Here is a 20,348-nt window from a genome sequence, read left to right as displayed (position 1 = left end):
TGTGGAATCTCTTAACTAAAATCAGAAAGCTTCTGAATAAGCATGGGCGAATTTTGCGAATCTCGCGTTCGCGAATTTTGCGGATTTGCGAACTCGCAATCCGCGAATTCTCGCGAATTTGCGGATTTTTATTTTTGTGTGTTCGCGCGGGTTTCTGCCAGTTCGCGAGGGTTTTGTACAATTTCGCAAAACGCGAACTTACCTGTCGGGTCGCAAGTTTCGCGAACTTGTTGTTTCTACGTGTCCAGCCTGTTTGGGACACTCTTCTTCATCACTGCCACTCTGTCACCACTGCCACTCTCTGACTACTCATGCCACCCTCTGTTTCATCACAGCACCCTCTGGTTGTCCAGTCAGTGTACATTATTGTGGCAACGCAAGCACACCTTCCCTGCCTCAAGTGACCTGAATTAATTTGGGGCTGATTAATGTGTCACAGAATATTTTTTTAGCTGGCACCTGCTTCCTTAGTGCTTCCTGATTAGTGATCTTTTGCACTTGCTAAGTGCTTTCATTGTTGCAAAATTAGTTACAACACCTGCCCTGCCCCAACTGACAATAATGAATTAGGGGCTGATTAATGGATTTGAACTTCCAGCCTGGCTCCTGCTTGTCTCCCTTAGCTGTAATTCAGGACCTTTGTGGCATATGTGTAACTATTCTGAGGTTCAGAGCAGGGTCACATAATAGTTGCAACTGGCAACTGAACTCTGGAGGGGCCCCTCAGGAAGCACTACAGGAAATGGCTACTAATGATGAGCCTGAACTTTTGAACCTGAACTTTTGAACCTGGTAAGTAGTTTCAGTTTTGCTAGGATCGTATTTCTGCAATTTTGCGCTTATTCGCGGGGCGCGAAGTTGTACTGGGAAGCCGCGAACTCACACGAACAGTGCGAGCAAGCCATAAAATCCGCTGCTCGCGGATTTTGCGGGAGATTCGCGAATCTCGCGGATTGCGAATTTACCGAAAATCCGCAAAATCCGCGAGCGAAACGGATTTTCCGCCCATGCTTACTTCTGAACAATCTTGGTGTGGATACCTGTGATCGGAGTACATTTGAAATCCCCTTCTGCAGCAGAATGAAATAAGGCCTGATGTCGGGTTTTGTTGGAACGAGGCAGTCATGCATTTTGGACTGTGTGTGTATCATAGCTCGACATCCACAAGAGACACGCACTCCAATTTTGCAAAAAAAAATTCTTAATTGAATCCAAAGTTTAAAGTGCACAAACACTGCAAACACGGGGCTGTTTTTGCCGAGGTTGTTCAGTTTAAGTTTATGAATTATTAAAGAAGTAGTCCCATTTTTGCAACGTTGGAGTGCGGTCTCTTGTAGAGGTGGAGCAGTGATTTGCTTAGTGTATGGGTTCCTCATCTGGACGTTCACCACTGATGTCCAGGCTCCTGCATATGAAGATGTATATTCTCACTGGAAAAAAACAAAGGTTACAAGGACTTTATAGTTGGTCCCAGATTTCACACATACAAAACCAGTGAAATTCTGCAGTTCTAGTTACCTGAGCTAACTAGAACGTGTACCCCCCCCCCAATTCACTGTTTATGACCTCCCATATAGCATCACTCATGACCTGCTCGGTGAAGTCACTGATATAGTGATTTGTGTTTTCTAAAGGTTTTTGTGTTAAATCTAAATACTAAGGTACCACAAAAGCTAAATTGGTATACTTGGTGTACTACTGAGTGATTCCTTTTTTTAATAGTTAGGTGTCTGAGTTACTGTACAGGTGTGAGTGCTTGTTCAGCTGTATAAGTGGGTGTCCAAGTGGCTATCTGGGTGACTGAGTGGCTGTATCAATGAGTGGCTTTGACTCTGTGTGACTGTATGGGTGAGTGGGTGTCTTGCTGGCTGTAAGTGACTGGATTTGTAAGTGGCTGCTAAGGGTGAGTAAGTGGCTGATTGGGAGTTGGTGTGACTGGGATTGTATTGAAGAGTGGCGGTGTTAGTGGTTGTATGGATGTGTGGAATGGGTATGTCTGGTTGTGTGGGTGGGTGGTTGTATGGGTGAGTGAGGGCCTCAGACGGTGTGGGTTGGTAAATGGGTGTGTGAGTGACTGTATCGGTGAGTGGCTGTGTGAGTGGCTCCTTGGATAAGTGAGTGGTTGTGTGGGTACTTGTATGGGTCTGTGAATGGATATGTGAGTGTGTGGGCATTTCAGAGGTTGTATAAGGGTATAAGTTGTTCTATGGATTGTCATCAGTAATGTCACTGACCATCTCATGAGTGTAATATAAGGACATAAACAGTGCATTGCCCCCTTTCTCAACCACTCTGCAAATGCCCCTCCTGGAGTACTGGGCCCCTGCTAATCATGTTTCAGTACCATTGTTCTTTCCCTTAAAACTGTCCACTGTGGGGGGGGGTGCCGTTACTGCTCGAACAGCCAGGTCTTGAGCTTCTTCCTGAAGGAGAGGTGGTCTTGGGTCAGGCGCAGGTCGGTCGGGAGGGAGTTCCAGGTCTTGGCGGCAAGGTAGGAGAAGGACCTTCCTCCTGTTGTCGCTCTACGGATGCGTGGGACGGCGGCGAGGGCGTGGCTGGCTGATCGGAGGTGGCGTTTGGGAGCGGAGAAGTTGATTCGGTTGTTGAGGTAGCTCGGGCCTTGATCGTGAAGGGCTTTGTGTGCGTGGGTGAGGAGACGGAAGGTGATTCTTTTGTTGACGGGGAGCCAATGCAGGTCTCAGGTGTCCGGAGATGTGGCTGTTACGTGGGATGTCGAGGATGAGTCTGGCTGAGGCGTTCTGGATCCGCTGAAGTCTCTTCTGGAGCTTGGCGGTGGTTCCGGCGTAGAGGGCGTTGCCGTAGTCCAGTCGGCTGGTGATGAGGGCCTGGGTGACGGTCTTCCTGGTCTCCGTGGGGATCCACCAGAAGATCTTCCGTAGCATGCGCAGGGTGTTGAAGCACGCCGAGGAGACGGCGTTGACTTGCTTGGTCATGGAGAGGGAGGAGTCCAGGATGAAGCCCAGGTTGCGTGCGTGGTTAGTCGGTTTGGGTGCGGTGCCCAGGGCGGGGGGCCACCAGGAGTCTTCCCAGGCGGAGGGTGTGGAGCCCAGGATGAGGACCTCCGTCTTGTCTGAGTTCAGTTTCAGGCGGCTGATCGTCATCCACTCGGCTACCTCCTTCATCCCTTCGTGCAGGTTGGCTCTGGCGCCGGCAGGGTCGTTGGTCAGGGAGAGGATCAGCTGGGTGTCGTCGGCGTAGGAGATTATGTGGAGGTTGTGTTGGCGTGCGATGGCCGCGAGGGGGCTCATGTAGACGTTGAAGAGGGTAGGGCTCAGCGAGGATCCTTGAGGGACGCCGCAGATAACTTTGGTGGCCTCTGACTTGTACGGTGGTAGGCGGACTCTCTGCATTCTTCCGTCGAGGAAGGAGACGATCCATTCCAGTGCCTTCTCCTGGACTCCGATGTTGCTGAGGCGTTGCACTAGGGTGCAGTGGCAGACAGTGTCGAAGGCCGCGGAGAGGTCTAGGAGGATGAGGGCCGCTGTTTCTCCGTTGTCCATCATGGCTCGAATGTCGTCGGTGGCGGCGATGAGGGCGGTCTCGGTGCTGTGGTTGGCTCGGAAGCCGGACTGCGAGGGGTCGAGGGATCCGTTCGTCTCGAAGAAGGCGGCCAGCTGCTTGTTGACTATCTTCTCGATGACTTTGGCTGGGAACGGGAGGAGCGAGATTGGGCGGTAATTCTTGAGTTCGGTGGGGTCTGCTGTAGGTTTCTTGAGGAGAGCGCTGAGTTCGGCGTGCTTCCAGCTCTCGGGGAAGGTGGCGGTGTCGAAGGAGGTGTTGATGATGTCCCGCAGGTGGGGTGCGATGACAGCGTCGGCCTTGTTTAAGACGTGGTGAGGGCAGGGGTCGGTCGGAGATCCGGAGTGGACGGAGTTCATCATGCGGACGGTGTCTTCGGTGCTGATCGGAGTCCAGGCTCGGAGGGCGGCGGTGGGCGGCGTAGCTATGGTCATGGCGTGCGTCGGTTGGGTGCTGAAGCTGTTGTGTATGTCCGCGATCTTGTTGTGGAAGTAGGAGGCGAGGGAGTTGCAGAGATCTTGCGAGGGGGTGATGTCGTTGTTTCCGGCGTTGGAGAGCTCTTTGACTATGTTGAGTTCCTTGCAGTTGTGTGCATTGTTGTCCAGCCGGTCTTTGAATGCAGTTTTCTTGGCGGCTCGGATGGTGGTGCTGCCGGGTGGCGAGTTTGAGGGTGGTCTTGTTCGGTGTGGGTTCCTTTCTGCAGACTTTCTCGAGGGCTCGGCAGTTCTTCTTGGAGCTCTTGAGTTCGTCGGTGAACCATGGGGCTTTCTTGCTGCCGGGTCTGCTGGGCGGGGTCCTCAGAGGGGCGAGTTCGTCCGCGCAGTTGCTGATCCACTTCGTGAGGTTGTCGGCGGCCTGGCTGGGGTTCGCTGAGTTGGCAGGAGGGTGCTGGCTCAGGGAAGCGGCGAGCTGGTCGGCTGTGATCTTGTTCCAGCTTCTGCGGGCAACCTGTTGCTGGTGGTGATCGTCGTTCTTTTGAAGGTGAAGTGGACGCAGCTGTGGTCCGTCCAGTGGAGTTCTGTGGTGTGGCTGAAGGCGATGTCTTTGCTGGATGAGAAGACTGCGTCGAGAGTGTGTCCGGCGAGGTGGGTGGGGGTGCTCACCAGTTGCTTCAGTCCAAGGGTGGCGAGGTTGTCGAGCAGGGTGCTGGTGTTGCGGTCGTTGTTGTTCTCCAGGTGGAAGTTGAGGTCCCCCAGGAGGATGTAGTCCGCGGAGGGGAGGGCATGCGGGCTGACGAAGTCGGCGATGTCCTTGCTGAATTGAGTGCGTGGTCCCGGGGGGCGGTAGATCAGGGTGCCTCTGAGGGTGGTCTTCGGGTCGGTGTGGATCTGGAAATGCAGGTGTTCGGCGGTGGCTAGGGTGTTGTCGGTGCTTGTCGTGATTCGGATGGTGTTCCTGTGGATGATGGCGATGCCTCCTCCCATCTGGTTGGCGGTGCGGTCCCTCCGGGTGATCTTGTAGCCCTCTGGGATGGCGATGTCGGGCGCTGAAGAGGCGTTCATCCAGGTCTCCGTGATGAAGGCAACGTCCGGGGCTGTGGCGTCTAGGAGGTTCCAGAGTTTGATGGCGTGTCTAGCAGGATGCACTTGAGGTGGTTGCTGCTGGTGTTCGGCTTGGCAGGTGCTGGTGCCGGGCAGGTCCGGATGCAGGTGAACTTGCAGGCGTGGCAGCTGAAGGGTCCGTGGGAGCGTCGTGGGGTAGCTCGGTAGCATCCTGGGGATCGGCCGGAGTTGAGTGCGATGAGGGCGGCGGCGGTGTATGTCAGGCGGGTCGGCCGGGGTCTTCGGGGCCCCGGGGTCCTGGCGCTGGGCGCGGTCCGGTCGCGGACGGGCGCAGACGGGCTTACCTTTGGCTTACCCGCTGCGCGTTCGCACGGTCGCCATATATGGCGAAGTGTGCGGGGGCGGAGCAGCTGGGAGGCGGGAGTGGGGAGGGTACAGAAGGCAAAAGGGGGGGGTTAGCGGTGGTGGCGGGAGGCGGGGAGGGAGGGCGAACGGCGGCAAGTAACAGGAGGGAAATACACTTTACGAAGAGACAAGCAATACTAAATGACAAAAACGATCTTAAAGGCGGCGAAAAACAGCAGGGGCAGGGAAATACAATTACAAGGAAACAGGCAATGCAGAATGACAAAACAAACTGAAACCGGCAAAAAACGGCAGGGGCAGGTCAGCCGAGCACGGACCACGTCGCTCGGGGGGCAGGGGGCGTGGTCACGCGGCGGCAGGCAGCAGCGAGGCAGTCAGGCAGGGGAGGCACACGCAGCAGCTGGTGGCCGTGCGGCGCGGGGGTGTCCTAGAACTAGGTCACCCTGACACTAATTGCTAATTCTCCTTCAAACCAAGATGGAGGGAAATAAAAAGTGGACTCCACATCACCTGCCCCACCTCAGAGGTGGTACTGGCTGAAAATGGTCCACCCCCTAATGTAACTAATTTTCCTGCCTGTACTCCTGCCAACTATGGAGCAAGACGGGGGGGGGTGGTATCATCTCTTAATACATACATTGAATGAGTTATAGGTAAGTCAACCCTACTGCAGGCCTTATAGCCCTAAGGAAGAGTGCAGTATATCCCATGTGTGGGCATATTTGCCTGAGCAGATAGGCCCCTGCAATATCTGAGCCATTCCTGGGTACTGTAAATCTACAGGGAAGCCGTAGATAATACATGGGCTGGATACTTATCACAAGTTTCCTAGCTCCATGATGGCTTCACTGAGCTCTAATATTTTAGATACCAAACATCTCTTCTTAATAAATCCACACTGATGCCAGTGTTGGATGTATTAATACATGCACACAGGAGACCTTTTAGAGGGTCCCATGGAAACCCCCCAAGCACTGGTGTGGTATCTGACTAGTCTTAGAAAGCCTCCCACCACCAAACATGTTTCTGAGCTCACTGGGTGAGAGCTACCACTCTGAGGCTAGGAGCAGTCTGCTCAGGGCGGGGGTGCCTCACACCTCCCCCAGGCCAGGATGGCCTTCCAGGGTGGAAAGATTCAAAGGTGATGCTGCCTTTAAAATGCAAATCAGGCAACTCCAGTTAAGAGATGATACCACCCCCCCCCCCCTGTCTTGCTCCATATTTGGCAGGAGTACAGGCAGGAAAATTAGTTACATTAGGGGGTGGACCATTTTCAGCCAGTACCACCTCTGAGGTGGGGCAGGTGATGTGGAGTCCACTTTTTATTTCCCTCCATCTTGGTTTGAAGGAGAATTAGCAATTGGTGTCAGGGTAGTGACCCTTCCCACATGAAGTGGTCACTTAGAGTGGGTAGACCCCTTTAAAGGTAGGTAGCCCATTGGCTTCTACCCGTCACTCTTTAACTCCCCTAAATTTAGTATTTAGGTGGCATCCCTGGACACAAAGAAAATGGCAAAAAAGATCTGCTGACTCGCAGACCGAATCCCTGCTTCAGAAAATTAGCACCAAAGCCTGCCTGCTGCTTTAAGAACTTGACAATCTTGGTGTGCTGCCTCCTTCAACTGTTAGGCCTCCAAAAACCCAGGAGAACCTCCAAACTGTGCCGAAACACCTAAGAACTACCTTGGAGTGGAGGTACTACTCTCCTGAAATCCGCAGCCACCGAACCAGCAGAACCTGGTTTTCCCCATTTGCTGCTCCCCAGTGACTCGAATGCCAGTGTGTTCACTCTGATTTACCCTTTAAGTCTCCTTGTGCAGTGTTTTCAGGTGGCCCCCTTCATAGCACACTAGTTACCACTGACCTCCGCACCCTACTCCCGGCCAAATCCAGGATGCTTCTGGGAAACTGCTGGTGAAACATTGTGCTGGTCCTTTCTACTTGCCTAAATCCCTAACTTTTTATGTGCGTTTTTCTACTTTCTCCCATTTGACTTCAAAGGTGAGTAATTGTGCACAAGTGATTTATTTTGTGAACTTAAATTCATATTCTAAAGTACTTGCTGTAGAATGAAGTTCTTAGTTTGAAAAATTATTTAAAAATCTGTTATTTTTGTAAATTTGTCTCCAATTTATTCTTGTGTGTCATTTATTGCCTCGGAGTACATCAAAGGCTTAGCACCATCCTCTGAGCCTAGCTGCTCACCCACACTACCACAAATAGAGCATTTGTATTATCTACTTTTGCCTTTGTATACCAAACTGGTGCCACTGGACAGTGTACTTCATTTTAGTGTACTATATAGAGCCAGCATCCTACAACAACCCGCCCTTACTTTCTCCATTTTTTCTTTGCTAGTCTTACCTTTTTTTATTCTTCCTCTTTCTGCTACTTTCCGACCTGTGTTCTGGGTCTATTATTTTCTGACCTTTACTGTGCCTCATTCCCCTCCCGCCCCCCCCACCCAATCCACTCCCAGGACGACAGGGCGATTCTCCAGGCCCCCATGATCCCAGTTGGTTCCCTGCCTCCTGTGGGAGCTGGCATTGATCTCAGACTGAACTGCCCAGCATGCAGCTTCCTGTCTGCCAGAGCAGTTCCTTCTTCTGTTTCGCTCCCCACTTGACATCAGGCAGGGAAATGGCCAAATACTCTGCTCTTAGCAAGCGAGAGCACTTATCACCACCAACCCACCCACCCCACTCAATTATTGCTCAGTTAATGTGATGTGGTTTCAGTCCTAGAGGAGCTGCTCCTGCTGCTTAAGTTAGCCACTCGTGTTTGCTGGTACACAGGATGCTGAGCAGTAAACTTGGCTTGTGTAGCAACTATAGGCCTTTTTGGGTGAAGGTACTATATACAGTAGGGGAGTGGGTGGTGGCATGCTGATGGGAGATATTTATCAAAGCTAGAACTGCAGATTGGTAAACATGATTGCTTTGAGGGGATAGGTGATACTACATAGGTTATAGTCACATAACAGTCCCATCTGAAAATTGTGGTTTTCTCATGTGCTCTAAAGAATATTTCATTACCAACATAGTTGGAGACAAATGTGTCCTTGATGGGATTGTCACATTGTGCAATTGTCATTTACAGCAAAGATGTAGCACAGCCAAGTAGGTTAGTTATGTAGAGCAGAACATCTGACTTAATTGGACAGATGCAGGTGGATCGGTTTGATACTAAAGTTTGTTATAATTTGTGTCAAAGGCATTTTCATTGCAGTCTTACAGCTGAGGTTTACCCACTATACATATTGGTCAGAATGAAGCATTATATCCAATCCTGTGCCTGCGACAGGAGCCTTAGCCAACCAGATATTGCTTTCTTCGCCATTCCAGACAGGGCTGTTGACCTGAATGTAGTGAGAAAGCGGATTAAAAAGCGGCATCCCTTTGAACAGTTGCTCAACCATTTTGCATCCCTTTCAGAAGTTTATTCTCGTCTTTCCCTGTGTGCTCCAGCCGGGATGAGCTATCTGCACTGGCCAAGGGAAGCAGACATTTTTGAACCGCAGGCTTATGTGCATATGACTCTGAGCTGGCGCCAACTGTCTGTGCTGACTGCGCATTCTGATGTGCTCTATTTAAATGTGAAATTCCACAGCTTGAAATATTTTGCAAAAGACCATGAATTGTGAGCTGGCTGTATCCAGCAGAACTTGTTCAAAAAGCCTGGGTTCACATCTCAGTTCGAACTTCCAATAAACGGTCTCCACAACTGTGACTGTCTCTTTTGCAGTACCAGATTTGTGTTCACAAACTGGGGGCTTGTCTGGGATCCGCCAAGTCTATCCAGATGGACGCGAGTGCCATGGTCAAAGGGGCCGGTAGAGGAACTGTTTGAAATGGCCCTTTTTGCAGTGTTCTCCCCAAACTTTTTGCCTTTCCTGACCTGCTGTTTTAGGGCTCTGTACTTTACCCCTTCTATTCAGTGTTAAAGTACATATACTCTGTTGTAAATTGTTTTATGGCTTGGTATTTCCATGATTGGCATATTTGATATAGTAGTCAGTGACCCTAGCAAAGTGCAGTGTGTGCCAGGGCCCATAAATCACATGCTACTTGTGGGCCTGCAGGAGTAACCCTGAAAATGTAACTCAGACCTGCCACTGCAGAATATGCATGCAGTTTGTAACTGCCATGTCGACTTGCAAGTGCACCGACCTGCTAGGCCCTAACTTTTCCTTTTCTTTCATGAGTCACCGCTAAGGTAGGCCCCAGGTACCTCTGTGGGCAGGGTGCAGTGTATGTGAAAGGTAGAACATGCCCTGATGTGTGGCATGTCCTGATAGTGAAATAATGTTTTTCACCATTGTAAGGCTATCTGCCCCATAGGATAGAATGGGAGTTAATTTATAATATGTAATAAACATAACTTCCGATTGGGACCAGATTTAAAGATAACGTTTAATATGCCTGAACTCTGAATGTTAAAATTCATGTGTTAGTAAGGGTGATTTTTACATTCTCTTTGAAAATACCACTTTTAGAAAGGAGGTATTTTCTTGCTTAGCCATCCAGTGTGCCGCTGGGAGGATGTGCATTGACTGTCTGGCTTTGGAGTGACCGGGGCTGGGGATGCGCAGTGGCTCACGAGTCTAGAGATGCGCAGTGGCTCACGAGTCTGGATGAGTCCAAACTGGGCTGAATAGACCTGGGCTGCGTTTAGAGCAGTGGGAGATTTCCTTGCACCTGATAGGGCCTGGTCTGCTGCAGACTATGCTGTCTGCGCCTCCTGCTGGGCAACTACCAGAGTATAGAACTGGTTCTGGTTGGCCACAGGGCTTCTCTGCATGAGAACACGAATTGTGGGTACAAGTACTGGGGCCCAGCCCACTTTAGAATTCTTTTGGAACCAATAAGATTGCCAGGATGAAGAGCTGGAAAAGCTTTGAGGAGGGACTACCACTGCTGACCCGAAGCCACCAGTAAACTATCGTCCTATCTCCCTCTTACCACTGTTTGGCAAAACAATGGAGTCCCTAATCAATATCCAATTAACCAAACATCTGAAGGACAATATGCTATTGGACACCTTCCAATCGGGCTTGGAGCCTGCCACAGCACCGGGACCGCCCTTCTGGAGGTAGTTGATAACATCCGGCTGGCCATGGATGCAAAGTAATCTGCCATCCTGATCTTATTGGACCTGTCGGCGGCCTTCGACACCATCTCACACAGCGTTCTGTTAAGGCGACTGGTTGAGATTGGTGTTGGGGGTCCCGCACACAGGTGGATCCAGAGCTACCTAACAGGGAGACTGTCAAAGGTCCAAATTGGTTCATTCTCTTCACTTTATGTGGAAAACGATAAAGGTGTCCCTCAGGGTTCAATTTTGAGTCCAACTTTATTTAACGTTTATCACCACTGGCCAAGGTAATGGCTTTGATACGGTATCCTACGCTGACGATACCCAGAGTTTGATAACCTTAGGCCCCAACCCTTTAGAAGCTAAAGTTAGATTCCAACAATGCATGATTTCCGTTCGTGAGTGGATGACAAAACAACTATTTAATGTTAAACGCCAGAAAAACGGAAATCATGCTGTTTGGTATGGCTCATAAAATTTGGACGGATGATTGGTGGCCTCAGTCTCTAGGCCAGGGGTACTCATAGTACGGCCCGCGGGCCGCTGGCGGCCCGGCAAGCCTTCTCTGGCGGCCCGCGGACCTTTCAGACATCTACCCGAGTTTTTAAAAAATAAAAAAAAAAGGCTGTCTGCAACCAGAGCTGACTCCGAGACTCTGCTGCCTGTGGGGGCCGGGCGATTGCCGCCGTAGTCAGAGTGGGGCTGCAGGGGCGCTGTGAGGTGAAAATAGCCTTATTAACATGTTAATGGTGACCATTAACATGTTAATGAGGCTATTTTCACCTCTCAGCGCCCCTGCAGCCCCACTCTGACTACGGCGGCAATCGCCCGGCCCCCACAGGCAGCAGAGTCTCGGAGTCAGCTCTGGTTGCAGACAGCCTTTTTTTTATTCGGAGTCAGCTCTGGTTGCAGACAGCCTTTTTTTTAAAAAAAAAAATGAAGGAGACAGAGGGAGGGAGGGAAAGCGAGGGCGGGAATAGTGCTACATGGGCCTAATTTGTGCCGGAGCTTTCCGTGAGCACCGGCACCTATTTTTCAGGGCCGGTACTACAGCTTTATTCATGCTGTCAGGCCTTCCTCAGATAGAATGTAACAGATAGTCCTAACGAACCAACCAACCATATGCCACGTTTATCAATAAACTTCCAGGAAAACATATTTTGCGCAATGCATTTTAGAGGGCTTGCACATTCATGCACGAAACAAAGAATACAATACCCCCTTGGTTCAGGCACTACAACATCACACGAAACGTCACTTAAGGAGTTACGGCCGCCTTTTATTTACAGATCACGCCCGAGTCACGTGCCTGTGATTAGCTCAATATCCGGCTCCTGCATAGCGCACAGACTCCCGGCTGAACAAAGGTAGGAAGTGCGCTTCGGTGCTCATTGTGGCTTGTAGCAATGATAAGATCTGCTGCATGACTTCCAATATGCATGCCCTGGAAAGGCATTTCGCCTGAGCACGGGTTGACAGTTTTATACGCAGGAGCCCCTTTGAGCAATGCTAGCAGGAAACTTGGTGTGTGTGTCAATCTACACTGCTACAGACTACCTTCCATCTGGAAACAGACAGAAGTGGGCCCGTATTTTGGTCCATGGTTTGTGGCCCTACAGGTCACACTCACTCTCACTTAGTTTTGGAAATTCCTGCAGGCCCTGCACCGATCGCCTGCCTCTCAGCAGCCTTTCCCTCCCTGGCGGATTACGTGACTCAGGCAGCCTCGCCAGATAGAGCTGTAAAATTCACCTGCCTTCCATGTGGGGGCCAAGGGGACACACAATTGCACTGAGGAAGGCAATTTCAGCACCCGGAGAGCAGCACAGCTCCTCTCAGACCCTCGGAGAGTCACGCAGATTGACCCCTCCCTTCTCGGGCCAGGTCCTTTGAAAATGATACGAAGGTCCGGGTCGACGGATTTACAGCAGTGCTGCAGTGCTCAAAGAGAGTGTCTTCTTGGCTGTCTACTCCCAAACACCGTTAAACCACCAGCATAAGGGACACACTGAAACTGACACTTGTAAGTATGTATAGCAGCAGTACCTCAATTGCTGTTAATTTCTTTTGGCATTTGGCCTCGTGCAAAATGTACATGTAAGCAGAGCAGTTTTGATGTACTGATGCTTTGCGTTCCATGGCAGTATGTTATAGTAGCAGTGGGCTGCATCAATATCTGGTGTATTGTAATTTGGGATTACCGTTTCCACATTTCGGGCGGGAGCCAGCCAAAATAAAGCACTTTTTGGCTTTAAAAATCAGGAGTCTCCCTTCTTAATCGGGAGACGGAGACAGAGGGAGGGAGAGCTAGAGAGAGGGAAAGAGAGGGAGAGGGAAAGGGAGGGAGGGAAAGGGAGCGAGGGAGGGATGGAGAGGGAGGGAGGGAAAGGGAGGCAGACGGAGACAGAGGGAGGCAGGGAGACAGAGAGAGGGAGGGAGACAGAGAGAGGGAGGGAAAGAGAGGGAGAGGGAAAGTGAGGGAGGGAGAGCGAGGGAGAGCGAGAGGGATGGGAAGGGATGGGGAGGGAGGGAGGGAGAGTGAGGGAGAGCGAGGGATGGAAAGCGAGGGAGGGAGGGAAAGGGAGGCAGACAGAGGGAGGCAGACAGAGGGAGGGAGACAGAGGGAGGGAGGGAGACAGAGGGAGGGAGGGAGACCGAGGGAGGGAGAGAGACAGTGGGAGGGAGAGAGACAGTGGGAGGGAGGGAGACAGTGGGAGGGAGGGAGACAGTGGGAGGGAGGGAGACAGAGAGGGGGAGGGAGACAGAGGGAGTGAGGGAGACAGAGAGAGGAAGGGAGACGGAGAGGGAGGGAGAAAGTGAGAGAGTCAGAGTGAGTGAGATAGAGGGAGAGATGGAGAGAGATGGAGAGAGAGAAAGTCTGAGGGAGACAGAGTCAGAGGGAGACAGAGAGAGGGAGAGGGAGAGAGAAAGGGGGAGGGAGAGGGAGAGGGAGAGGGAGAGGGGGGAGAGTGAGAGGGAGAGAGGGAGGGAGACAGAGAGAGTGAGTAAGACTGAGTGAGAGAGTCAGAGTGAGACAGAGGGAGAGATGGAGAGAGAGAGAGATGGAGAGAGAGAGAGAGTCAGAGGGAGACAGAGTCAGAGAGAGGGAGAGGGCGAGGGAGGGAGAGAGGGTGAGAGAGGGAGAGAGGGGGAGGGAGAGAGATGTGTGTCTATGCCGGGTTTGGTGGCTCAGTGGACGAAGGAGTCCGCTGCAGGGACCTATGATCAACATTATGGTCACAGTTTTTTTGTTACTCTAGCCCGCCCCTTTCCAACTGACCCCGCCCCCACCGGTGCGGCCCTCGGACACAAACCACACTGTAAATTTGGCCCCCGAGAGAAAGTTTGTGAGTACCCATGCTCTAGGCCCATGTCCAGCCCCGAAAAATTCAGTTAGGAACCTTGGAGTCACCATCGATGACAAACTGTCCATGTCCCCACATATAAATAAAGTTGTTCACACCAGCATTGGGCTAATGAGAAGCCTCAGAAAAATGAAGTGGATTCCACTCGCTTCCCGGAAACCCCTTATTCAGGGCCTTCTAATCAGTCACCTTGACTATGGCAATGCGCTACTTGCCGATGTGAACGAAAGCTCCTTAACCAAGCTTCAGACCCTTCAAAATTAAGCAGCGAGGTTGACCCTCGACCTTCCACCTCGCACCCCTTCTGTCCCATGTCTAAAGAAACTACATTGGCTCCCAATAAGAAAACTTATCAAATTTAAAATGTTGCCTGGTGTATAAATCTATAAATGGACATGGTCCCAAATACCTGCGGAGACAACTCCAGGGTTATTGTCCAGGGAGAACCCTCCGCTCATCCAACAAACACCTTTTAAGAGTCCCAAAGGTTAGGACGGTCAGAAATGGGAATAGAAGCTTTTCCAAAATAGGTCCCACCACTTGGAACACTCTACCATTGTCCATCAGAACTGACCTTAATCTTAAAACTTTTCGTAAAAATCTTAAAACTTGGCTCTTTTAAACTGATATAAAATCCCCGGTCTGTCTATCTCTAGTCCAGCCTCCCGCAAGCGCTCTGAGACCGAACGGTGATTCATGCGCTATATAAAAATAAATACATAAACTTAAACAAACTTTGCTGTGTGCTTTGCTTTGTTGGCCCGCAGTGGCTGCGTCTGTCTTTTCCAGTGAAAGGACTGGACTCTACTTTCTGCGATTTTCTGTTTGTGAGTTTCTCCAAGGGCTTGATATATAGCTTGCTCTTTGTTAGAGTCTCAGGAACAGCAAGTACTTCAAGTTAATCTGTTGCCAGCACTGGGAATGTTTTGTGCTGCAAAAGAAGAAAAAGCAGCTGCCGACTGTCCTGAAGGCACCGCATAGGGCGCTTTGCACTGCAACCCTGGTCTCACAGACTGTGGCACTCGACGCTGCCACCAAGCAGCGGCATGCACTACGGTCTGTGGGCACAGCACTCCATAGCGCCTCTCCTCACACCACCACCCTGGAATCCCCAACCCTGCTGCTCCACGCAAACATCCACACCGCTGCTTGCACAGTGGATTGAGGGCACCACTCGTAAGCTACGATGCACCGTCCTCATCCCGCATCGCAGCCTTGGCCTGCCGGTGCCATCTGCTCTAGTTTGTCAGCCGACAACAGTGCATCAACAATAAAGACGCTGCTTGCACCGTGACCTGCCAGCACTGTGACGAACACAGCATCACTTTGCACCGCAGCCCTCGTCTCACCGTCACCGTTGGATGACATCACTGAGCCGTTGCCTGCACTGCAACCTGATGGCACCACTGCACTTCGCACTGCAGCCCTGACACCTGCTGGTGCTCCAGACTTCAACTGCGAGAAGTTCAATCTGCAATGTGTAAGATCCATCTTCATAAGATTACAGAAGACAGAGGTGAAGATGATCTCTTATTAGGCTCAAGGTATAAGAGACCCCATCCAACGCTCAGGACTGGCAGCTGTCGTCTGACTAGATGCTCAGCCTTCCCTAGCAACATAAGAATTCCACATTCCACACAATGTTAAACAACACATGCTTATGTAACTTAATGTAAGACATTACATTATCTCCCCCCTAATATAACATAATAACTCAACAATTAAAAGGAACAAGAAGAAAAATTATGAAGTATGAGTATAACACAATCTTGAAACCTAGAGGGACGTCTGACTGCCCTATGAGGTCTCACTTTCACAACCACAGAAGGCATAGATGTGGTGGAAGTTGAAAATGAAAGTGAGGTTGATACCTCCATGGGAAGACATTTAGACACAATATTGAGAGTCCATACTCTGTGGTCACTGGTCTTAACAGCATTCTTAAAGACCTTAATAACCTTAAATGGTTTGGTAAATTTAGAACATCCTGAATCAGGACTGGGTGACTTGATTTTTATCCAATCACCCACAGACACCACTGTTTCCTTTGTAGCTTGCGACCATAAAACCAAACTTTACGCTTCTCTAGCACTTTTCTCTCCTCCTACCCTTCAATACAGCCAACATTCCCATCAAACCAGGTTCTTTTTGCTAACACCCATGAAGGATAAACTTCAACATTAGGCGCTCTTCCCTTAAAGTCTAAAAGGCGACACACCTGTTGAGGAATGTGGTGTAAACAATATATTCCCTTACTTTCTTTCTCATAGCCTGTTCCCAGTTATTGCATGACACAATAGCTTGCTGTAAACATTCTTTCAAGACTTTTACAAACCTCTCAACCAAACCATTATATTCGGGATGATAGAAGGCTGCCCTTTTGTGTTTAATACCTCTTGAGGAAAGTCTCCAAAAAAGTAAATTGAACTCCATTGTCCGACAACAATGAAGGAAAGCCTTCCCTTTCGAACAACTCATCTAGAAATTCAATTACTACCATAGATTCTACTGAGTTTACAATCTTAATTTCAGGCCAACGGGAGTGCATATTCATACACACCAAGACATAGTGATCACAAGTATTCCTTCTCACCGGGCCTAAAATATCAATGGAGATTTCACGCCATGGTCCTTCAGAGTGTTCCCTATTTACCATAGGCTGTGTCCTGCATTTCAATATCTTGTCACTGCTAGCACACTCTAGACCATTTCTAACAACCCTTACCACATGGGCATCAACACCAGGCCACCAATAAGCTTCTCTTATGTCTTCACATTCCCCATGTGGCTAGAATGAGCATGTTTCAACAAACAATTCCAAAGTTCCCATGGAGGAACTAATTTATTACCTCTTAAAAGGATACCATCTACCACAGCCAATTCCTCCTTGACCTGCCAGGACCCTTTAACTTCATCACTGCAGTCTTTTATTATCACACCGACTCAAGACCATGGAAATGACTTTCTGCAACACTTCATCTTTGGTTAACAACTCCTTCCAGTCCTTCTCAGAAATTATCCCCTCACTAATGAGACAGACAAACTTCTTCATTAAATTCTTCACCATCAAACCATTCACCTTCACCCTGAACAGTAGCGGTAGCTACATCACTTACATTTCCTAATCTGGATAAACAGTCCTCTAACTTATTGCTGGCTCCCGGAAGATAGTTAACCAAAAAGTTAAATTCCTGTGAAGCCACCACCCATTTTCTGATGTGGTGAGACACCAAATCAATACCTTTCTTGGAAAAAACTTCCTTCAACGGTTTATGATCAGTTGAAACTGACAGCCCCACAAATACTTGCATAACTTGTGTATGGCCCAAAATATCACCAGTGCTTGCCTCTCGATGACAGAATAATTGAACTCTGCATCTCTCAAAGGCATTGACAAAAACAAAATAGTCTTGTCCTTTCCTTCCCCTTTTTGCAAAAGTACAGATCCAAGACCCTTTGAGCTAGCATCAGTCATTAAGTAGGATGCTTTCTTGGGATCAAAGCTACCTAAATCTGGAGCTTTGTTCAAGACATTTCAAGTTCTGAAACTCCATCACATGCCTTGCACCAGACAAACTCACACCCTTTTTTAAGATTCCTCAAATGTTCTGTGATACTTGCAAAGTTAGGAATGAATTTATGATAAATTCAGTCATCTCTAAAAATTTCACAAGTTTGTCCTTATATTGGAAATAGCGTTAATCAGGGCCGGTTTAGGTTTAATACCATTGGATGATAAAAGATGCCAAAGATATTCAATTTCTGCAATGTCAAAGCGACACTTGCCTGCTCTCGTGGTGAGACCTGCATCATACCATCTTCTTAAGACTGCCCTCATGCAAATTTGTTTCCGTTCCAAACACCAGCACATCAGCTTGGTAAATTCTATTACCTTCTACACCCTTCAAAATGCGCTCTCTAACTGTCTGAAATAGAGGCAGCAGAAATTAGGCCGAACAGCATCTTCAAAAATGTAAATACTAAAAGCTGTTACAAAGGCAGTGAGATCTTGAGACAAGGGATGTAATTTGACCTGGTGGTAGGCTGAAATCAAATCAAGGGAGTAGTGTTTGGCACCATTTAGCGACCATAACATTTCACTTATATTAGGTAGAGGGTAGTAATCGACTACCAGAGCCTTATTTAACTCCCTCAAGTCCACACAGAGCCTAGCCTCCCCTTTGGCCTTGCGGGTTATAACAATGGGAGATAGCCATTTTGTGGCCTCTACTTCATGTATAATGCCTAACTTCTCCGGTTCAACTTTCATGCTTTCCTTTGCCAAAAGTGGTACATTCCAAACCTTAGCTACTTTAGGTAGTGCATTATGCCTAACCTTAATATGATGGTGGTAGTTCTTGAGACATCCCAGTTTCGCCTCAAAAACCTTACAAAAATCCTTGACCCATGACTTGCGTTCACCACCAACTTGGCTTACAGAAGGTAACTCCTTTAGGCACACAGAAGGATTCTTATTGGTATCCATTATTATATGTAAATCACGTTGATGGAACCAGCTAATGAGGGAGTCTCCCTTCATGGATACAAACACCTTTCCAGGCACAATCCTGCCCTTAAAATCGATAGTACCCCAAAAGCAGCCTAACAGATCAATGATTTCCCCACTGTATCCTCTCAGTTTGATATCATATTTGGATAGTTTGTCTTTCTTTACTAAATGTTTAAAAAAATGATTTAGGAATCAGTCACCTTAGCCCCCGAGTCAAACATTTTTACAGGGGAATCAATAATCAGAACAACCTCCATCGGGCCATCTCCACCAGAAGCTTTGACTTGACAAATATTCGTTATGTCCGAATCAGAATCATTTTCATACAAATCTATTTCTTACCTTTTTTAGATCCTTCCCTGATCTACAACATTTTGTAAAATGACCTCTGCGCCCACACACTACATGAGGCTTTCAACCCAGAGCAACCTCTCAAATTGGCCATGTGTCCTGAATTGCCACACCTAAAACACTTGCCAGAGGATGGCTTCAGATACAAGTGGGTTGTTCTCAGTTTTAGAAGAAGTTTTAGGACTTGAAGTTTTTTCCTTTTCAACAGCTAAAACACTTTCACCATTTGGTTTTTTTTAACTATCATTTTTATGTATGGTGTCTACACATGCCTTGGAATGTTCGTGGGTTTTTGCAATAGTTAGAACCTCATGGAGATACTGATAGTTTGTGGCAGAAAGACAATCACGAGCTTTGTCAATGGTACAGCCTAACATAAATTGGTCACGGAGACGTTCATCCAAGGATGCAGCAAAATTACACGTGGCAGCAAGTTTGCACAATTCAGTAATGCATTGTTCCCAGGACTCATCTTGCCTCGACCTCCTCCTTCCGAAATGGTACCTTTCAAGGACAGTGCTGATCTTTAGAAGATAGTGTAAATCCAATTTTTTTACAGAAACCTAAAATTCATTTAAACTTGCAGCATCTCAATCTGAGAGGTCGGGAAGATGCTCAAAAACCTCCTGACCCTCAGAACCCAAACAATGTATTAATAGGGAAGTTTTCCTTTCAGCACTGAAGGACGTGCCACAGACCCTTGTATAATGTGTAAAAACCTCTTTCCATTTGAGACATGAAAGAGTAGGTTCACCGGAAGATAAGGGAGGTGCTGGTACATTTTGCATAGTTGAAGGAGGGCTGGTAAGTATAACACAGCTAAGAGAAAATATATAACTTTTAGCTTCACTTGTAGGAGTAAATGTGACAGACCGCACAGGATACTCTTGTAAAACAAAATGAGCAAAAACCTCAAATCTATGGAAGTAATTGTAGTATCATAATAAACAATAAATAAGCAATTTGAATGAATTCTCTTGTGGCATAACAAGAATTGTACCTTTTTTGTACATCAAATAAGCTGTGAGAAATGACACACTTGAAGAGAAGATGAGCTGTCCGTGTCGGCGTTTAAGCGACATGACCCGCATAAACACAAAAGAAAGCTGTGCGTGTCAGCAAGTTGATTTGTAATCAACGCTGTGCGTATCAGCTGAAATAGCCTGAAGCGACGTGACACGCATAAACACAAAAGAAAGCGGTGTCAGCAAGAGTAATAAACACTGTGTATCAGCCGAAATAGCCCGCTGACACACGAACGCAAGTGAAGGATGTGCGTGTCAGCAAGTTAGTGTGTGATAATACGCACCGTGCGTGTGAGTAAAATGGTATGCTCGCCAACACGCTTCAAAAGCAGAACAGCTGTTTGTGTCAGCGGAGTGATGGTCAGCACAGTCTCGGAAACAGGAGGAAACCAGTTTCAAGATGGTGTAGTTAACGTGAATAGACACCACGTACAAGCGAGGTGACACAGGGTGAGTCACATTTGTGAGATGTCACTGGTACCCATGCACTGGGAAGATGTCGTCGCGGGACCAAAGCATGGTTGAAACAAAGCAGCACAGCAACATGTCATCCACAGCAACAGCCAACAGAAAAGTGGTGGGGGCGTTTGATGTT

The 20,348-nt window shown here is 48.6% G+C and overlaps 1 protein-coding gene across 2 annotated transcripts in view; it reads left to right on the top strand.

Annotated features, from left to right (window-relative positions):
- Positions 1–20,348, top strand: part of LOC147703626 (zinc-binding protein A33-like) — a 231,186-nt gene that overhangs the window by 42,189 nt on the left and 168,649 nt on the right. The gene's annotated exons all lie outside the window — the stretch shown is intronic.

This window comes from Lissotriton vulgaris, chromosome 7 (genome assembly GCF_964263255.1).
Source record: "Lissotriton vulgaris chromosome 7, aLisVul1.2, whole genome shotgun sequence".
Classification (NCBI taxonomy): Eukaryota; Metazoa; Chordata; class Amphibia; order Caudata; family Salamandridae; genus Lissotriton; species Lissotriton vulgaris.
Note: the sequence above shows the minus strand (reverse complement) of the source record. Positions and strands in the feature narration are given on the sequence as shown.